The following is a 13239-nucleotide window of genomic DNA, read 5'->3' as shown; positions in this document are numbered from 1 at the left end:
ATCTAAGGTATGATTAAAGTGGTGGGTGGACTCATTTACATTTTGAGCAAAGCCAATCGAGTCTAACAATAGATTAAATGCAGCGTTGAGGCTGTCATTCTCAGCATCTGTGTGGACGTTAAAATCGCCCACTATAATTATCTTATCTGAGCTAAGCACTAAGTCAGACAAAAGCTCCGAAAATTCACAGAGAAACTCACAGTAACGACCAGGTGGACGATAGATAACAACAAATAAAACTGGCTTTTGGGACTTCCAATTTGGATGGACAAGACTAAGAGTCATGCTTTCAAATGAATTAAAGCTCTGTCTGGGTTTTTGATTAATTAATAAGCTGGAGTGGAAGATTGCTGCTAATCCTCCGCCTCGGCCCGTGCTACGAGCGTTCTGGCAGTTAGTGTGACTCGGGGGTGTTGACTCATTTAAACTAACATATTCATCCTGCTGTAACCAGGTTTCTGTAAGGCAGAATAAATCAATATGTTGATCAATTATTATATCATTTACCAACAGGGACTTAGAAGAGAGAGACCTAATATTTAATAAACCACATTTAACTGTTTTAGTCTGTGGTGCAGTTGAAGGTGCTATATTATTTTTCTTTTTGAATTTTTATGCTTAAATAGATTTTTGCTGGTTATTGGTGGTCTGGGAGCAGGCACCGTCTCTACGGGGATGGGGTAATGAGGGGATGGCAGGGGGAGAGAAGCTGCAGAGAGGTGTGTAAGACTACAACTCTGCTTCCTGGTCCCAACCCTGGATAGTCACAGTTTGGAGGATTTAAGAAAATTGGCCAGATTTCTAGAAATGAGAGCTGCTCCATCCAAAGTGGGATGGATGCCGTCTCTCCTAACAAGACCAGGTTTTCCCCAGAAGCTTTGCCAATTATCTATGAAGCCCACCTCATTTTTTGGACACCACTCAGACAGACAGCAATTCAGGGAGAACATGCAGCTAAACATGTCACTCCCGGTCCGATTGGGGAGGGGCCCAGAGAAAACTACAGAGACCGACATTGTTTTTGTAAAGTTACACACCGATTCAATATTAATTTTAGTGACCTCCGACTGGCGTAACCGGGTGTCATTACTGCCGACGTGAATTACAATCTTACCAAATTTACGCTTAGCCTTAGCCAGCAGTTTCAAATTTCCTTCAATGTCGCCTGCTCTGGCCCCCGGAAGACATTTGACTATGGTTGCTGGTGTCGCTAACTTCACATTTCTCAAAACAGAGTCACCAATAACCACAGTTTGTTCCTCGGCGGGTGTGTCGCCGAGTGGGGAAAAATGGTTAGAGATGTGAACGGGTTGGCGGTGTACACGGGGCTTCTGTTTAGGACTATGTTTCCTCCTCACAGTCACCCAGCCGGCCTGCTTTCCCAGCTGCTCGGGATCTGCTGGAGGGGAACTAATGGCGGCTAAGCTACCTTGGTCCGCACCGACTACAGGGGCCTGGCTAGCTGTAGGATTTTCCAAGGTGCGGAGCCGAGTCTCCAATTCGCCCAGCCTGGCCTCCAAAGCTATGAATAAGCTACACAAATATGTAGGATCTTTGCATCACTACTACGAAACAAACAATAGATACAATGATAAATGTTAAAGCATAAATGGACTGCATTTATATAGGGATTGTCCATCTGCATCAGACGCTCAAAGCGCTTTACAAATAATGCCTCACATTTACGCCAATGTGGGGGTGCTGCCATGCAAGGTGCTCACTACACACTGGGAGCAATAGCAGATTAAACACCTTGCCCAAGGGTCCTTAGTGATTTTCCAGTCATGCTGGGATTTGAACTGAGGATCTTCTGGTCTCAAGTCCAACACCTTAACCACTAGATCATCACCTAGCATGTCTGCAATATGTCTCTGTTTCAGTTATTTGACTTGCTAACTGTCAGATGGAGAGTATCTTGGTAGAAGAGAAGCTGCAGTACTCTAACACTGTCCTTTTCAACATATTCTGATACATCATTCGACTCTTTACAAGATGAAGCAAGCTTTTGCAGAAAAACGTATTTTACTGCTTTTCAAATATGAAAACACAACATTTTATATTGATACATTTCATGTTGCCAGTATTTTGAGGTTTATTTTAATAGACTTATCTGGATTATTTTTTATTTGATCTATCTTTGCCAATCTAATAAATAAATAACTATTTTTGTTAATTTCTTGAACATTCTTGACAGACAATAAAATATTTGCATCCACTCTCATGGAATGATCAGTCTAACCAAGACTGTGAGAACCTCTAATTGAAACTATGGCTATAAAAAATAAATAAATAAGACAGAAGTAGTAAGCACTCTTGTTGCAGAGCTCAGATGATGGGTGACCAGTTTGGCCAAAAGGTCGATCATATGAACATCAGTTGAAGATCATCTTTGGGGATAGAATCATGACGTGAAAAACAATCCTCCTCACATATTTAGTTGAACTCGTGATCACGATTAGTTGTGCAAGCAGTTACTTAGATACAGATTATGTCACTTCAGCTCAAGACTAAAGGTCCAACTCACAAACCTCTGCATCGCCTTTTCAGTGATTTTACTCTGAAAGTTTTAGGCAGAGGTGGTGATTTGTATCTCTCCTGTACTGATACGTCTGTCAGAATGCTGTCTGTCATTTACAAAGTAAGTTACTCCTCTGTGATGCGTAGTGCAAGTAGTCAGAGGTCAGAGAATCAGAGTTGAAGACACAGAAATAAAAGCGTACAATACATTGCATGTCAAAATGCAATCAGAAAGGGTGTTTGATGTATTTGACCTCTGTGATCTGCAGAAAAACTGATGAATTAACATAAATTTGATTAAAGAGAACCAATCTTTTAAACACCAAACACCATGCACACAGTTTATGTGCTTTGATCCAACCCAGTACGCAGGCAGAGTTGAAACTCTGATCTGGCTTATGGAATCACAACCAATCACACTTTTGCTCAGTTCGTATGAACTCTGTACCTTTGGACAGTGCCCATGTCCATTTATTGACTTGTTTGATTTGTCAACAACCCCAGTACAATGAAGTTGGGACATTGTGTGAAATGTAGGTAAAAACAGAATACAATGATTTACAAATCCTCTTCAACTTATATTCAATTGAATACACCACAAAGACAAGATATTTAATGTTCAAACTGATAAACTTTATTGTTTTGTGCAAATATTTGCGCATTTTGAAATGGATTCCTGCAAAAAGTTTCAAAAAAGCTGGGACAGTGGTATGTTTACCACTGTGTTACATCACCTTTCCTTCTAACAACACTCATTAAGCATTTGGGAACTGAGAACAGTAATTGTGAGTCATGATTTGGTATAAAAGGAGCATCCCCAAAAGGCTCAGCCATTCACAAACAAAGATAGGGCAAGGATCACCACTTTGTGAACAACTGCGTGAAAAAATAGTCCAACAGTTTAAGAACAATGTTTCTCAACGTTCAATTGCAAGGAATTTAGGGATTCCATCATCTACAGTCCATAATATAATCAGAAGATTCAGAGAATCTGGAGAACTTTCTACACGTAAGTGGCACGGCCGAAAACCAACATTGAATGCCCGTGACCTTCGATCACTCTGGTGGCACTGCATTAAAAACTTACATCATTGAGTAAAGGATCTTAGAGCGTGGGCTCAGGAACACTTCAAAAAACCATTGTCAGTTAACACAGTTCGTCCCTACATCTACAAGTGCAAGTTAAAACACTACCATGCAAAGCGAAACACCAGAAACACCGCTGCCTTCTCTGAGCCCAAGCTCATTTGAAATGGACAGACACAAAGTGGAAAAGTGTGCTGTGGTCTGATGAGTCAACATTTCAAATTGTTTTTGGAAATCATGGATGTCATGTCTTCTGGACAAAAGTGGAAAAAGACCATCCAGATTGTTACCAGCGCAAAGTTCAAAAGGCAGGATCTGTGATGTATAGGGGTGTGTTAGTGCCCATGACATGGGCAACTTGATGGCACCATCAATGCTGAAAGGTACATCCAAATTTTGGAGCAACACATGCTGCCATCCAAGCAACGTCTTTTTCAGGGACGTCCCTGCTTATTTCAGCAAGACAATGCCAAGCCACATTCTGCACGTGTTACAACAGCGTGGCTTCATAGTAAAAGAGTGCGGGTACTAGACTGGCCTGCCTGCAGACCTGTCGGCCACTGAATGTGTGGCGCATTATGAAGCACAAAATACAACAACGGGGACCCCGGACTGTTGAACAACTGAAGTCGTACATCAAGCAAGAATGGGAAAGAATCCCACCTACAAAGCTTCAACAATTAGTGTCCTCAGATCCCAAACGCTTATTGAGTGTTATTAGAAGGAAAGGTGATGTAACACAGCGGTAAACATACTGCTGTCCCAGCTTTTTTGAAAAATGTTGCAAGCATCCATTTCAAAATGAGCAAATATTTGCACAAAAACATTAAAGTTTATCAGTTTGAACATTAAATATCTTGTCTTTGTGGTGTATTCAACTGAATATAGGTTGAAGAGGATTTGCAAATCATTGTATTCTGTTTTTATTTACATTTTACACAACGTCCCAACTTCATTGGAATTGGGGTTGTAAAAAAAAACAAAACAGCTGATATGTCAAATTAATTTCTAACTCTGCTCCCAGTGATCAGGTGTTGAAGATCTGTTTTGAGAGAGAAAGACGCACATACTGATAAAACCCTCATCTTTTACACACTTTAATCTCTTTACATCTTAATTATGGTGGCTGTGTGTGTGTGTGAGGTTCTTGGTCTCATCGCCACCACAACTCATCCAGAAGATTTCTTTTTAAGAACATGGATTATAGTAACAGATTGAATCTCACACCTCCTCAGTCTCTGTTCCACCACTAATTCCTTTAGATTTTCTGACCAATTACCCCGTCCTGTTTCATGCTCAGAGTTGAAACACAAAGCTTAATGAGCACTTTCACTTGCAGCCCTCAGATTGTGGACACTTAACAGTCTATCTAGTAGTTACACTTTCAAATCCTGTGATATGATTGATCTCTCTACTACTGCTTTATGTCAATCAAACGTGTATCATTACAGGAATATGTATGTTATGCTTTTAGTAAATATTAAACTTCCTCTTGTATTTCTAACAAAATATTTTTCATGTCCTTCACAGTAAAATGAACTCACTTTTTGTTGCCTGTACTCTTCGTTGTAGTATGGTCAGTGACACACACACACACACACTCCAAAAATGCATAAATAGCAATAATACAGGTGCAATGTTTTTCTGCTCTCGAAATCAGGGAAAAGAAACAAGGAAAAGAACAGCCGACTTGAGAAATACACTAACATGAGGACATATTTAGATACGTTCCTAAAAATAAAGCACATCCAGGTAACTAGGGCAACTTTGTAGCCAGTCAGAAACCCCGATTCTCACTGAGCAGCTGTAGTTTTTCTTTGTGCCTTTCCATCCTGAGGGTGCCCATCTGTCGTGGGTACCCCAGGATCTGCCAGGCACACAGACAAAGGGAAGGCCAATGTGAAACATGATTGATTACCCCAGTTTACATAGGTGTAGACCTCCATCATCCCCAGAGAAGGGTACAGGACTGAGGTATCAAAGGTCGAAGGGGCGCAGCTGGATGGATGCCAGGAGATGCACAAAACTTGGTTGAGAGGTCACAGTGGGACAGTAGATTGGAAAGAAAATTAAGAAGACTTTGGTTGTGGGCCTTTTTATTTTGGGCAAGTGAAATAAGTGGCAAATTCCTTGTGGAAACACAGGGACAGATCTTCGATATGCCATCGCTGGCAGCAGAGGTGGATTGTGTTGCAGCTCAAAGGTCATTTTGCAAAGAGAAATCTATACTTTATCAATGGGAAGCTAAATACAGAGAGTCCATCTGATTCTCTGTCTGAGTCATGCCACTTGAAGTAAACATATGAAAGACAACACACTAATATTTAGTTGCAGCTGGAGGAAAGTGTGGAGACACAGGTGCTGTTACCCATCAATAGGCATCATGGATCTCATCTTCCACTTGGTGCAAGGTGTTAATACTGTAGAACTGATGCAGATGATGGTTTTCATGCCCACGTTGGATGTAATGCTCCAACAAATTAGGCATGGTCATGGGCAGCGCTCATGTGTTGCTATTACAAGGCAGCAGAAAGCGGTGATGGGCAGAGCTAACCAAAAAGTTAGCGTCCATAACCATTAATCCACTAACTGAAAAGTTAACTTTTATAATGCTAAACCAATAAAAAAAAAATAACGGAGGTTACTGCTAACTTTTAGTATTGACTCGGCCACATCGGATTACACTGTCAGCTACTGATAAGCCGGCCGGGGCTGCTGGATAAATTCCCAGGATCACAAACACAAAACAAACGCACAAAAAATAAATAAATGAAAAATACGAGGTCTGTTAGAAAAGTATCCGACCTTTTTATTTTTTTCAAAAACCATATGGATTTGAATCACGTGTGATTGCGTCAGCCAAGCTTGAACCTTCGTGCGCATGCGTGAGTTTTTTCACGCCTGTCGGTTGCGTCATTCGCCTGTGAGCAGACTTTGTGTGAGCAGTGGTCCACCCCTCTTGTCGGATTTTTATTGCGAATAAATGTCTGAAGGATTTGGAGCTTTGCTGCATCAATTTTTTTCCAGAAACTGTGAGAGACCTCCAGGTGGACACCATTCGGAAAATTCAGATGGCTTTCAGGGACGATTTTATGGGGATTACACAGATTAAGGAGTGCTCCAGCCGGTTTAAAGACCGCTCACAGCTGCTGAGAGCGCGCCGCGCTCCGAGCGCCGATCGACAGGCTGAATCAACCAGCTCATTTTCAACGTGAAGGCTTTGTTGATCCAGAACGTTGTCTGACTTACACAAAAATGGTAGGAGACGTGGACATCAGTACTTTTTCGGCACATTCCACTGTTACAGGAGTTTTTTTCATGGAAAGAGAAGCGGAGGGATGCGCCACGGAACCGCTCATGGCGCGGCACAAACCCACCTCCGTGTTGGTCTCACAGGACGGCTTTGAGATGGCTTTCAGACTGCTTTCTGTGGTTTTTCAGTCGTGTGACTAACGAAGAAATTGTGGATGAGTCTGGACATGCCAGAACATGTCCTATGAGGCTTCATCACGGTGTTGCTTTGCGCCATACGGCACCGCCGCGACGCGCGGAATTCCTCCGCTCCTCTTTCCATGACAAAAACTCCTGTAACAGTGGAATGTGCCGTTCATTTCCAAACTGGACGCTGTGTTTTATCTGGGACATCGTCTGAGTAGCACAGGAATTGCGGAAGACGTGGACATCAGCACTTTTTCGGCACATTGAGACAGACGTGTGGAGGAATTCCGCGCGTCGCGGCAGTGCCGCATGGCGCAAAGCAACCAATGGTAAATATAGGCCACATGTATCTGGGAAGACCTGCTGGTCAAGACTTCACTCATTCTCAGTCTTCTCACCCTTCTTAAAGCTTTATGGTCTTTTTTCTTCGACTCTGCTGTGAGTGAGTCAGCTGGCAAACCATCAGGAGACAGAAAATTAATGAACGACTTAATGTCAGAACTTGCAGAAAAAGAGATACCGTCAGCAAAAACCTGCAAGGGAGAATTCTATCAGCTTAAAAAGCAGGGAGATTAAGACAATATAGTAAAAGGCTCAAGTGTGTGTGTGTGTGTGTGTGTGTGTGTGTGTGTGTGTGTGTGTGTGTGTGTGTGTGTGTGTGTGTGTGTGTGTGTGTGTGTGTGTGTGTGTGTGTGTGTGTGTGTGTGTAGACAGTGAGAGGGACCTAATGAAATGGAGAGCACAACACACTAAAGATGGAGGAGGAAAGATTGTCATGGAGGTGCTGGTTTTGTGCAACTTTAAATTGATAAATCTGCTTTTTTGTGCAGCTGTACACAAAGTGTGAAAACATTCACAGTTCAACAGCATGTTCCAAATTTTATCTTTACGATGTTTGGCAAGTAAATGCCCTTATCGATGCTGAAACAGCCGCCAACATCAAAAAGTCTCGTCCATATAGTGTTTTATTTTTCCTGAATGCCAGCATCTTTTTTCCACTTACTCCAAATGACAACGAAATCTTATTTCACGAGGTCCCAGGTACTTTTCCTTGTTGATCAAAGCAATCTGGCTTCACACTAAAGAAGTCAACTATCAAACACATCCTAGCTTTGCAAGCACTCATGTAATACAGGTACAGTGAATTCTGGCATTCATCAGGGAAGAGTTCTGGCTCCCACAGTGTTCAGGGCTTGCACAGATGTAGTGTCAACAAGAGAAGGTTTACCGACTTTGATTTTGCAGATGATGCTGTGGAATCAATGGATGCCCTGACTGCAGCAATTGAGAAGCTGGATGCTAGTCTGTGTTTGCGACTATCCTGAATCAAGATTAAGATCCGGGCTTTCAGTGACTTACTAGATTGGCTCACCAGGAGTATATCTGTGTGTGGTGAAAGTGTCAAACCCATTAACAGATTAACTTATCTCAGCAGTGACAAAGAGCTGATGAAGTCCTGAGGTTGCTGGACCAAGGTGTCTGACAATGTCAATATTTTTGTAGAAGAACAAAAGGTCCAAGTCTTTAGGGTCTTGGTTTGTGTTGTCTTACTGTATAGTTGTGAGACTTGTATGTTATCCAGTGACATAAAAAGAAGACTGGATGTCTTTGGTACTAGGTCTCTTTGGACAATTCTTGGGTAAGGCTGGAATAATTTTGGAGGGAACATTAACTATGAACCTCTGGCCATATGTTTCTATGTGTGTGAGATCCAGCATGAAGGTGTCTCAGTACAGAGGACCCTGGAGAGTGGAAAAGGCCAAGCAGACACCCACACTTCATCTAGCTGTAGCAGACACACAGCTACATGAGCGGTGGGGATGGACCAGTCATCTGCCCGGGTGGTTTCTATCCAGGACGTGGTCTGGTTCTGTGGCATGCTGGATGCTGTGACATTGGCACATGCCTCTATAGTGTATTTTGGTGTACAATTTGGAAAATTAATTTTCACCAAGACTAAGATCTATACTATCTTATTGAAAAAGTTGATAACATCACCAATTTAAGAATCTTTGAGAGGCACTTGTGATCTTTTATAAAATCATTTGAAAATAAAGAGCAGTTGATAAAGAAAAATATTTTTTAGCCATGGTCTGAGTCGTGAACTGAGGCATAAAGTAAAACAGGGTTACAAGAACACAATGTGCTGAGAAGCTGGAGAGATGCTTGGTGCCAAAAGCATTACAGACAGAAAAATAGAACATGAGCAGAGAACTAGAAAGAAGGAAGGACCTGTGACAGTTTTACTGAAAACAGTAACCAGGGGCAAAAGAGGCAAAGACATCAGGTGTAGTTATCACAATCCCATTCATAAGCAGCTTGACCTGCCTGCATGGATGTTGATATGGTTGCTGACAAGAGGTCCATTGATCCAGTTAAAGTAATTAAACGGCCAGAAGGTCAGCCAGCAATTTCTGAACTGCTGTTAGCGAATCCTTAATTGCAACTAGATGACCGATTTAGTTGGTTTCCTTGCTTAAAATGACCTAGCTGTACGATATGACGGCACTTTGCTCACAAGACATCTCATTAAGTATGCTGATGGCATGTAAATAGCAGAGTGGTAACCCTCAGACAAATGTGCAGAGGTCAGCCAAAGGTGAGGACAGCAAAGTCATGTTTACAGTGCATCCAAAAAGTATTCATAGATCTTCACTTTTTCTACATTTTATGTTACAGCCTTATTCCAAAATGGATGAAATTCATTTAGACCCTCAAAATTCTGCACACCATAATGACAGTGTGAAAAAGTTTGAGATTTTTGCAAATTTATCAAAAATTATAAGGAAAAAAAACAGAGAAATCAATCAATCAATCAATTTTTTTATATAGCGCCAAATCACAACAAACAGTTGCCCCAAGGCGCTTTATATTGTAAGGCAAGGCCATACAATAATTATGTAAAACCCCAACGGTCAAAAGGACCCCCTGTGAGCAAGCACTTGGCTACAGTGGGAAGGAAAAACTCCCTTTTAACAGGAAGAAACCTCCAGCAGAACCAGGCTCAGGGAGGGGCAGTCTTCTGCTGGGACTGGTTGGGGCTGAGGGAGAGAACCAGGAAAAAGACATGCTGTGGAGGGGAGCAGAGATCGATCACTAATGATTAAATGCAGAGTGGTGCATACAGAGCAAAAAGAGAAAGAAACAGTGCATCATGGGAACCCCCCCAGCAGTCTACGTCTATAGCAGCATAACTAAGGGATGGTTCAGGGTCACCTGATCCAGCCCTAACTATAGCTGGTTCCACAGGAGAGGAGCCTGAAAGCTGAAGGCTCTGCCTCCCATTCTACTCTTACAAACCCTAGGAACTACAAGTAAGCCTGCAGTCTGAGAGCGAAGCGCTCTATTGGGGTGATATGGTCCCTAAGATAAGATGGGACCTGATTATTCAAAACCTTATAAGTAAGAAGAAGAATTTTAAATTCTATTCTAGAATTAACAGGAAGCCAATGAAGAGAGGCCAATATGGGTGAGATATGCTCTCTCCTTCTAGTCCCCGTCAGTACTCTAGCTGCAGCATTTTGAATTAACTGAAGGCTTTTTAGGGAATTTTTAGGACAACCTGATAATAATGAATTACAATAGTCCAGCCTAGAGGAAATAAATGCATGAATTAGTTTTTCAGCATCACTCTGAGACAAGACCTTTCTGATTTTAGAGATATTGCGTAAATGCAAAAAAGCAGTCCTACATATTTGTTTAATATGCGCTTTGAATGACATATCCTGATCAAAAATGACTCCAAGATTTCTCACAGTATTACTAGAGGTCAGGGTAATGCCATCCAGAGTAAGGATCTGGTTAGACACCATGTTTCTAAGATTTGTGGGGCCAAGTACAATAACTTCAGTTTTATCTGAGTTTAAAAGCAGGAAATTAGAGGTCATCCATGTCTTTATGTCTGTAAGACAATCCTGCAGTTTAGCTAATTGGTGTGTGTCCTCTGGCTTCATGGATAGATAAAGCTGGGTATCATCTGCGTAACAATGAAAATTTAAGCAATACCGTCTAATAATACTGCCTAAGGGAAGCATGTATAAAGTGAATAAAATTGGTCCTAGCACAGAACCTTGTGGAACTCCATAATTAACTTTAGTCTGTGAAGAAGATTCCCCATTTACATGAACAAATTGTAATCTATTAGACAAATATGATTCAAACCACCGCAGCGCAGTGCCTTTAATACCTATGGCATGCTCTAATCTCTGTAATAAAATTTTATGGTCAACAGTATCAAAAGCAGCACTGAGGTCTAACAGAACAAGCAAAGAGATGAGTCCACTGTCCGAGGCCATAAGAAGATCATTTGTAACCTTCACTAATGCTGTTTCTGTACTATGATGAATTCTAAAACCTGACTGAAACTCTTCAAATAGACCATTCCTCTGCAGATGATCAGTTAGCTGTTTTACAACTACCCTTTCAAGAATTTTTGAGAGAAAAGGAAGGTTGGAGATTGGCCTATAATTAGCTAAGATAGCTGGGTCAAGTGATGGCTTTTTAAGTAATGGTTTAATTACTGCCACCTTAAAAGCCTGTGGTACATAGCCAACTAACAAAGATAGATTGATCATATTTAAGATCGAAGCATTAAATAATGGTAGGGCTTCCTTGAGCAGCCTGGTAGGAATGGGGTCTAATAAACATGTTGATGGTTTGGATGAAGTAACTAATGAAAATAACTCAGAACAATCGGAGAGAAAGAGTCTAACCAAATACCGGCATCACTGAAAGCAGCCAAAGATAACGATACGTCTTTGGGATGGTTATGAGTAATTTTTTCTCTAATAGTTAAAATTTTGTTAGCAAAGAAAGTCATGAAGTCATTACTAATTAAAGTTAATGGAATACTCAGCTCAATAGGGCTCTGACTCTTTGTCAGCCTGGCTACAGTGCTGAAAAGAAACCTGGGGTTGTTCTTATTTTCTTCAATTAGTGATGAGTAGAAAGATGTCCTAGCTTTACGGAGGGCTTTTTTATAGAGCAACAGACTCTTTTTCCAGGCTAAGTGAAGATCTTCTAAATTAGTGAGACGCCATTTCCTCTCCAACTTACGGGTTATCTGCTTTAAGCTACGAGTTTGTGAGTTATACCACGGAGTCAGGCACTTCTGATTTAAAGCTCTCTTTTTTAGAGGAGCTACAGCATCCAAAGTTGTCTTCAATGAGGATGTAAAACTATTGATGAGATACTCTATCTCACTTACAGAGTTTAGGTAGCTACTCTGCACTGTGTTGGTATATGGCATTAGAGAACATAAAGAAGGAATCATATCCTTAAACCTAGTTACAGCGCTTTCTGAAAGACTTCTAGTGTAATGAAACTTATTCCCCACTGCTGGGTAGTCCATCAGAGTAAATGTAAATGTTATTAAGAAATGATCAGACAGAAGGGAGTTTTCAGGGAATACTGTTAAGTCTTCTATTTCCATACCATAAGTCAGAACAAGATCTAAGATATGATTAAAGTGGTGGGTGGACTCATTTACTTTTTGAGCAAAGCCAATAGAGTCTAATAATAGATTAAATGCAGTGTTGAGGCTGTCATTCTCAGCATCTGTGTGGATGTTAAAATCGCCCACTATAATTATCTGAGCTAAGCACTAAGTCAGACAAAAGGTCTGAAAATTCACAGAGAAACTCACAGTAATGACCAGGTGGACGATAGACAATAACAAATAAAACTGGTTTTTGGGACTTCCAATTTGGATGGACAAGACTAAGAGTCAAGCTTTCAAATGAATTAAAGCTCTGTCTGGGTTTTTGATTAATTAATAAGCTGGAATGGAAGATTGCTGCTAATCCTCCGCCCCGGCCCGTGCTACGAGCATTCTGACCGTTAGTGTGACTCGGGGGTGTTGACTCATTTAAACTAACATATTCATCCTGCTGTAACCAGGTTTCTGTAAGGCAGAATAAATCAATATGTTGATCAATTATTATATCATTTACCAACAGGGACTTAGAAGAGAGAGACCTAATGTTTAATAAACCACATTTAACTGTTTTAGTCTGTGGTGCAGTTGAAGGTGCTATATTATTTTTTCTTTTTGAATTTTTATGCTTAAATAGATTTTTGCTGGTTATTGGTAGTCTGGAAGCAGGCACCGTCTCTACGGGGATGGGGTAATGAGGGGATGGCAGGGGGAGAGAAGCTGCAGAGAGGTGTGTAAGACTACAACTCTGCTTCCTGGTCCCA

This window comes from Thalassophryne amazonica, chromosome 6 (assembly GCF_902500255.1).
Source record: "Thalassophryne amazonica chromosome 6, fThaAma1.1, whole genome shotgun sequence".
Taxonomy (NCBI): Eukaryota; Metazoa; Chordata; class Actinopteri; order Batrachoidiformes; family Batrachoididae; genus Thalassophryne; species Thalassophryne amazonica.
This window is presented reverse-complemented; position numbering follows the sequence as displayed.